This window comes from Bos javanicus, chromosome 14 (assembly GCF_032452875.1).
Source record: "Bos javanicus breed banteng chromosome 14, ARS-OSU_banteng_1.0, whole genome shotgun sequence".
Lineage (NCBI taxonomy): Eukaryota > Metazoa > Chordata > Mammalia > Artiodactyla > Bovidae > Bos > Bos javanicus.
In genome coordinates, this window is record NC_083881.1 from 41671566 (window position 1) to 41679039 (window position 7474).

Genomic DNA, 7474 nt, shown 5'->3' on the forward strand with positions numbered 1-7474 from the left:
TTTAAAGACAATATCACCTGCCCACATGGATCTTATATTCCAGGAAAAGATTACAGTAACACTCTTGTAACAAAGCATTAGAATTACTACACTAGAAGTACTAATTGTACATTTTATGATCAAATTTTTTCTCTTTTCAGTGTTCTTACTATATCAAAAGTAACTAAGCTTCAGTTCAGTTCAGTTCAGTCACTCAGTCATGTCTGACTCTTTGTGACCCCATGAACTACAGCATGCCAGGCTTCCCTGTCCATCACCCACTCCCAGAGCTTGCTCAAACTCATGTCCATTGAGTCAGTGATGCCATCCAACCATCTCATCCTCTATCATCCCCTTCTCCTACTGCCTTCAATCTTTCCCAGCATCAGAGGCCTTTCCAATGAGTCAGTTCTTTGCATCAGGTAGCCAAAGTATTGAAGCTTCACCTTAAGCATCAGTCATTCCAATGAATATTCAGGACTGATGTCCTTTAGGATTAACTGATTGGATCTCCTTGCAGTCCAAGGGACTCTCAAGAGTCTTCTCCAACACCTCAGTTCAAAAGCATCAATTCTTTGGAACTCAGCTTTCTTTATAGTAAAACTCTCACATCCATACACGTCTACTGGAAAAATCATGGCTTTGACTAGACAGACCTTTGTTGGCAAAGTAATGTCTCTGCTTTTTAATAAACTGTCTAGGTTGATCATAACTTTTCTTCCAAGGAGCAAGCGCCTTTTAATTTCATGGCTGCAATCACCATCTGCAGCGATTTTGGAGCCCCCAAAATAAAGTCTGTCATTGTTTCCAATGTTTCCCCATCTATTTCCCATGAAGTGATGGGACCAGATGCCGTGATCTTCGTTTTCTGAATGTTGAGTTTTAAGCCAACTTTTTCACTCTCCTCTTTCATTTTCATCAAGAGGTTCTTTAGTTCTTCTTCACTTTCTGCAATAAAGGTGGTGTCATCTGCATATCTGAGGTTATTGATATTTCTCCCAGCAATCTTGATTCCAGCTTGTGCTGATTCCAGCTTGTGCTTCTTCCAGCCCAGCGTTTCTCATGATGTACTCGGCATAGAAGCTAAATAAGCAGGGTGACAATATACAGCTATGATGTACACCTTTCCCTACTTGGAACCAGTCTGTTGTTCCATGTCCAGTCCTAACTGTTGCTTCCTGACCTGCATACATATTTCTCAGGAGTCAGGTCAGGTGGTCTGGTATTCCATCTCTTTAAGAATTTTCCAGAGTTCGTTGTGATCCACACAGTCAAAGGCTTTGGCATAGTCAATAAAGCAGAAGTAGATGTTTTTCTGGAACTGTCTTGCTTTTTCGATGATCCAGCAGATGTGGGCAATTTGATCTCTGGTTCCTCTGCCTTTTCTAAAGCCAGCATTTTTTTTGTTCTTATTGTCTTTTAGTTTCTTCTAAAGGATTATATGTACTTAAGATTTCTCTCAACTTGTTTCTTATCATTTTCCTTTTTTTACTTGTTCTGCCATAACACATAGGAATTCTACATATTTCTATACAATTTCTGCCAATATTCTCTTTCATTTACTTTCTGACCTATGCAATGATATTTCTTACACAAAAAACTAATGCTGTTAAAACTACTAGACTTAATTAATTGACACTATTCCTGATAATTCTATTACATTTTTTGTGTTGATGAAACAAATAATTTATGGGGTACTATCAAAAAAGCAAAACTGGATCTGAATATTTCTAATAAATCTATAGGGAAAAATTCAAAGAAAGATTAGAAAATGTAATCTTGCAAAGATTAGATCTTACTCACAATTTATAAGTGTTCCTTAATAATAAATTACCAGTTGCCAAAGGCAAATATGAATTCAGGAAAGTTGAATGGACAAAAAAAAGTAACTCATTCTGTGTTTAATGTAATCATTTAAAATATGTTGAGCCAGTTAAGACGAACTGTTGACTTATTTTACAGATATAATTTCATTTATATTTTTACTTATTTAATAAATATTTTTTTTAAGAATCATTCTCTGCCTAGAATATGTATAATAATCCTTGTCATGCATTAGTGAAATCATTTGTCTACTGAACTAACTTGAGGGGAACATGTTCTACTTACCTCTTAACACCTGGACACAATACAATGACTAGCAATAGCGCTTAATGCATGTTTATTGATTATGGTTCATTCTCCATCATGATAAGAGTCAAGGAGATTAAGTAACTTGTTCTAGCCTTCATGAAAGAAGAGACCGATATTTGAACACAAGCCTTATGGATCCTAGTTTAAACTTCTTTGAGTTTATCACACTTTGCAAACACTATCAGACCAGAAGAAGGCCTCAGAAATTAATGCCAAGTGAACCAGTAGCAGCTTTCTAGTAGTTTCACAGACTCAAGCCATTTGTCACTGGGATTCAGGTAAAAGGGAGGGCTGAAGAAGGAAAATGATCAAAGTTACCCTTTTTGTACCTCTAGCTTCTGTCTAGCCCTTGTATCAGTAAAAACTGATATTAATTATGAACAAAGGAAGGTAAACTGAACTTTTTCTAATTAGCTTTTAGTGTTATATATGAATACTAACCCCAAGAAGTGACATTAACCTTATCTGTGCCCAATAAACCACCCTTCTTTGTTTATTACCTCATTTTTTCTTATAAATAGGATTCTTTAGGGCTTAACAATTCACTTCTTATGTCCTCTGTGATGCTTACTTATCTCCTCTAAGTTTCTTGTTTGCATTAATTGTCAGTTAAATGGCCTAGATTGAACTCACATTGAAAAGCATTCCAATTATCTCCAGATTCTTTGGCTAGGAAGAACTTGGTATTTTCAGTTTAGATTAATTTTTGTCCTGGGCAACTTTTTATGAACTTTTGAGTCTATACAATTTCTCTTGGATGCTGTTTATTCCATTAGCATTCTGTATTCAAATAAAAGGCAAGAACCTTGAAAAACTAAATAAAAATTTCTTGATTTAAATTTTATAATAACTTTGGAACTGTGAAAATGTAAACATATTCAATTTATTATTTGACAACAAAGTAACTGATAAAGACGTCTATCACTATTTATAAGTTTTAAAATTTATGAATTTTTCATATTGTATAGATACTGATTATGTGATTAGTATCAAAATCAATACATGCTATGACATAGAAGAGAAATGTACAGAAAATAAGACTGCCTTGGGATGCTGTTTTCTTGTTATTGTTGCTTTGATTTTTTTCAATAATATCTATTTAGGCAAGTGTGCAGTAATATCTCGTTGAGGTTTTATTTGCATTTTCCTAATGATTAGTGAACCCGTTATCCATTTGTATATCTTATTTGGAGAAATACTGACTCAAGTTCTTACCCTACTTTTAGTCTGATTATTAGGTGTTTTGTCATTGAATTGTGTGAGTTACTTACATATTTTTAAAATTGACCCCACATCAGATGTACAGTTTGTAAGTATTTTCTTCCACTCTATAAATTATCTATTCACCCTGTTCAGTTTCCTCTGCTTTACAGAAGATTTTTAGTTTGATAAAGTCTTGGAAAGGAAGTGTAATTGTTTATTTGTCGGTTTTGGTGAAGTTGGGAAGATTAATTTTGTGATTCTGTCAGTTTCACTTATTCCTGAAAACACTATTTCTGAGCTTCCCCTCAGTGTGTCAGAAGGAAATGCAGTAGAAATGCTAAGATGCCAAGACACAAACCCCCTTGCTGTTGTGATGCCACATGGGGCCAGAACTCCTAGGCAATTTACACTTGTCTCAGGCATCTTCTTCTTTGACTCCACTGTGACATGCAAATGTCATCATTTTCTATGTATACCTTTTATAGAAAGGATAAAGAAGGAGGCCTTTTGAAGAAAACAGCTTTTGGGAGAAGAAAGCTAGTGTTTTTGTCATGGTTTGCTTCTGTCGATAGCTTCATACTAAGGAGAAACTGTCTATATCTACTCTTGAAACAATTAAATTAATAGTTGATTGGATAATAGGTGACCCAGGTATTGATGAGGGCATACAGTGTTAAAACTGAAAGGGATAGCTATTGAAATCTTATCATATATTTTCAGGTACTTACTCAAGTTATCCCAAACTCAAGACAACTTTCTAGCTGTCGAGTTTTGATTTCAGGAACATTATAAAATGTATCCTTCTAGATTCAGGTTAACTAAAAAGATTGCCCAGTGGTTCTTGGTGTCTTAAATGAAATCTACAATAGGCTAGACAGAAATTGTCAGTATGTCATTATAATACTGGCTGTTAAAAACCACAATTAAGGCAGATTTCATATCAATTATTATTTGTCTGGAACATCAAATTCCTTAAGCATAAAAGGAAGTGAGGCAGCCTGCATTACTGTCTTCCCTCTTTAGCTAATTAGTGCTTTTTTAATGGCTTCATCTGCCCAGGATCAATTGTCTAATAGGAACAGTGCTCTGTCAGTTAACAAGGTGAGGAACTGTAGAATGTGATTATGTCTGGCTCCAAAAGAGTGCTTCAAACAATGCTAAAATAATCATGTGACAGAATAGATAGTCTAATAAACCCAGGCAGTATTTTTTGTCTAATTCTTGTATGAACTTAGTGTTCTAGTAACATCTATGGAAAAATTAGAAAGGAAAGCCTTTGAGAAAGATAAAGAAATGAAGTGAGATTTAAAGATAAACATAAGACTATACACACGAGTGTGCACACACACACATATATACGCACATACATACAGAGTCTCTAAAAACCAGTTAAGAGAGGAAAAGGCAGTATTAAAAACTCACATTTAATGAGTATTACCATAAGGAATGTTAATGTGATGATGAACCCTATTTTTCAAAGATGCTTTTTGCAAAAATAGACTATACCATTGTTGCACTGGTTGTAACATAAAACTATGTTCATTTTCCAGTCACAAACACATTTCCAGTCAATTCAGTGAAGTAATGGGGACGGATGATATTCACTCGTATGTAATTGGCTTTGAGCATGTCTTACCAGGTTTATTCAACAATTTTTATTTGAGTGCTAAACAATAGGCTGTCTAATAAAGATATATTTGAAAATATTAACTTATATTATTCTTCCTAAACTGATGTAGGACTGAATTCATGGAATGAACCAAGACAGACTGAGATGACTGACAGAGAGAAGTCATCATCCTGAAAGGTAGTATGTGCAGACGTTAAGGGCATGAGCTTGGGACACATATTATCTGAGCTTAAACCCCAACACCATTATTTCCTAACATGTACAATTAGGACAAATTAGTTTACTTCTCTATGTCTCAGTTTCCTTATCTGTAAAATGGGGATGATGAAAATAAGATTTTTATAAAAATTTAATGAGTGATGGGAACTTAGTGACCAATTTGGCACAAAGAAAGCATTATAGAAAGTCTAGCTCTTATGAGAATTATCAAAAATGGTTTATCTTGGGCTTCCCTGGTGGCTTGGTGGTAAAGCATTCGTCTGCCAATGCAGGAGACATGAGTTTGATCCCTGATCCAGGAAGATACCACGTGCCATGGAACAACTAAGCCCACGTGCCACAACTATTGAGCCTGTGCTCTGAAGCCTGAAAGCCGCAACTGCTGAAGCCTGCATGTCCTAGAGCCCGGGCTCTGCAACAAGAGAAGCCACTGCAGTGCAAAGCCTGCACACCGCAATGAAGAGTAGTCCCCCACTTGCTGCAACTAGAGAAAGCCCACATAGCGAAGGAGACCCAGCGCAACCACAAATAAATCGTAAAATACATTCAAAGTCATTCTTTAAAAGAATAGTTTATCATAATCAATTAGTTGAATACAGACACTGACAAAGGTATTTTCTGAGCAATAATTCTCATTATGCTCCCTTTCTTCAGCTTATCAACAATGCAAGAAGAGTCTTATTGACTCTAAAAATGTTACACCTTGAAATATGCCAATTCCTTTAAACTGTATTTTACAAAGTGCTATCTACAGACCACAATTATCTGCATTACCTGGAAACTTCTTAGGTATTCACATTATTAAGCCCCAGCTAGATCCTACTGGTTTTCCTGCTGGCTCAGACAGTAAAGAATCTGCCTGCAATGAGAGACCTGGGTTCAATCCCTGGGTTGGGAAGATCCCATGGAGGAGGGCATGCAAGCCACTCCAGTATTCTTGCTTGGAGAATCCCCATGGACAGAGGCGCTTGGTGGGCTACAGTCCATGGGGTCACAAAGAGTCGGACATGACTGATTGACTAAGCACAGCACGTATCCTACAGAGTCAGAAACTTTCAGGGTGGAGTCAGCAATCTGTTCTAAAAAGCCTGCCTGCTGATTCTGATGTGTACTAACATCTAGAACTGTTGGGCTAATAAACCCCTAAACTTCAGCTATGTCCCTCCTCACCCCAAGATTAATGAGTCTAAACTACTAAAACAACAGGTTCACTCTCAGTGGAAAAATACAGGATAGTTCAAAATAAATAAATCTATCCTTGAATCCATATTAACATTGTGTTTTTAAAATCCTAAAGAGAAAACACTAGAGCTATTAACCAAAATGCCTAGCTTTAGTTAGAAAATATCATCATGTAGAACAAAACTTTTACAGAAAAGGGAAGAAACGATTGAGTTATGAAGAAATAAGACATTAAAGTGACTCAAATACTTTCTGTTTGGAGAACTTGCGGGAGAATGGCATGCTACAAGAATTGGTTAAATAATTCTTATAACCCAGCTTTTTCTTTTGTTAATTTTAGATAAATAACTAATGGATTGCTTATTAAACTCAGAACTTTGGTTTTCTCCATTTTTATAAAACTTTAGTGTCACTCTTAGAATGATATGAAGCATGAAGTGTTAGTCCCTCAGTCGTGTACGACTCTTTGCGACCCCATGGACGGCATCCCACCAGTTTACTCTGTCCATAGAATTCTCCAGGCAAGAGTACTAGAGTAGGTAGCCATTTCCTTCTCCAGGGGATCTTCTTGACCCAGGTATTGAACCTGGGTCTCCTGCATTACAGGCAGATGCTCTACCATCTGAGCCACCAGAGAAGCCCATTAGAATGATATGAAATAGTAATTAATATATATATATATATATATATGCCTATGACAATGTGGCATCCGTTGACCATATCTGGCCTGCAGAATAGCTTTATTTAACTGAACAGTGCTTTGAAAATCAGGAAATTTCTCATAAAAATTAGAAATGCCAGCTTCTCTTGAAAAATTGTAAGAACTGCAATGTTTTGTTTACATTACCACAAGTGTTCTGCTCTCTAGGACTAAGAAGTGATTGCTTTCTTGTATTTGCCTCTAGCTCAGTTGACTTCACTTCTCAAGCTTCTGACCTTGTACTCCATCCTCAGATAAGCTTGGGTCAAAAATCCTCAACAAATGGCAAATCTCTTCTCAGGCCATCAACCCCTGGTGGCTCAGATGGTAAAGAATCTGCCTGCAACATGGGAGACCCATATTCAATCCCTGAGTCAGGAAGATCCCCTGGAAAAGGAAATAGTAACCCATTCCAGTATTCTTGCCTG

The 7474-nt window shown here is 36.4% G+C and overlaps 1 non-coding gene across 1 annotated transcript; it reads right to left on the reverse strand.

The window, feature by feature from the left end:
- Positions 1-6910: 6910 nt before the first annotated feature.
- On the reverse strand, positions 6911-6984 carry TRNAY-GUA (transfer RNA tyrosine (anticodon GUA)). The gene has a single exon. It is a non-coding gene; the product is annotated as a tRNA-Tyr (tRNA).
- Between the last annotated feature and the right edge of the window lie 490 nt (positions 6985-7474).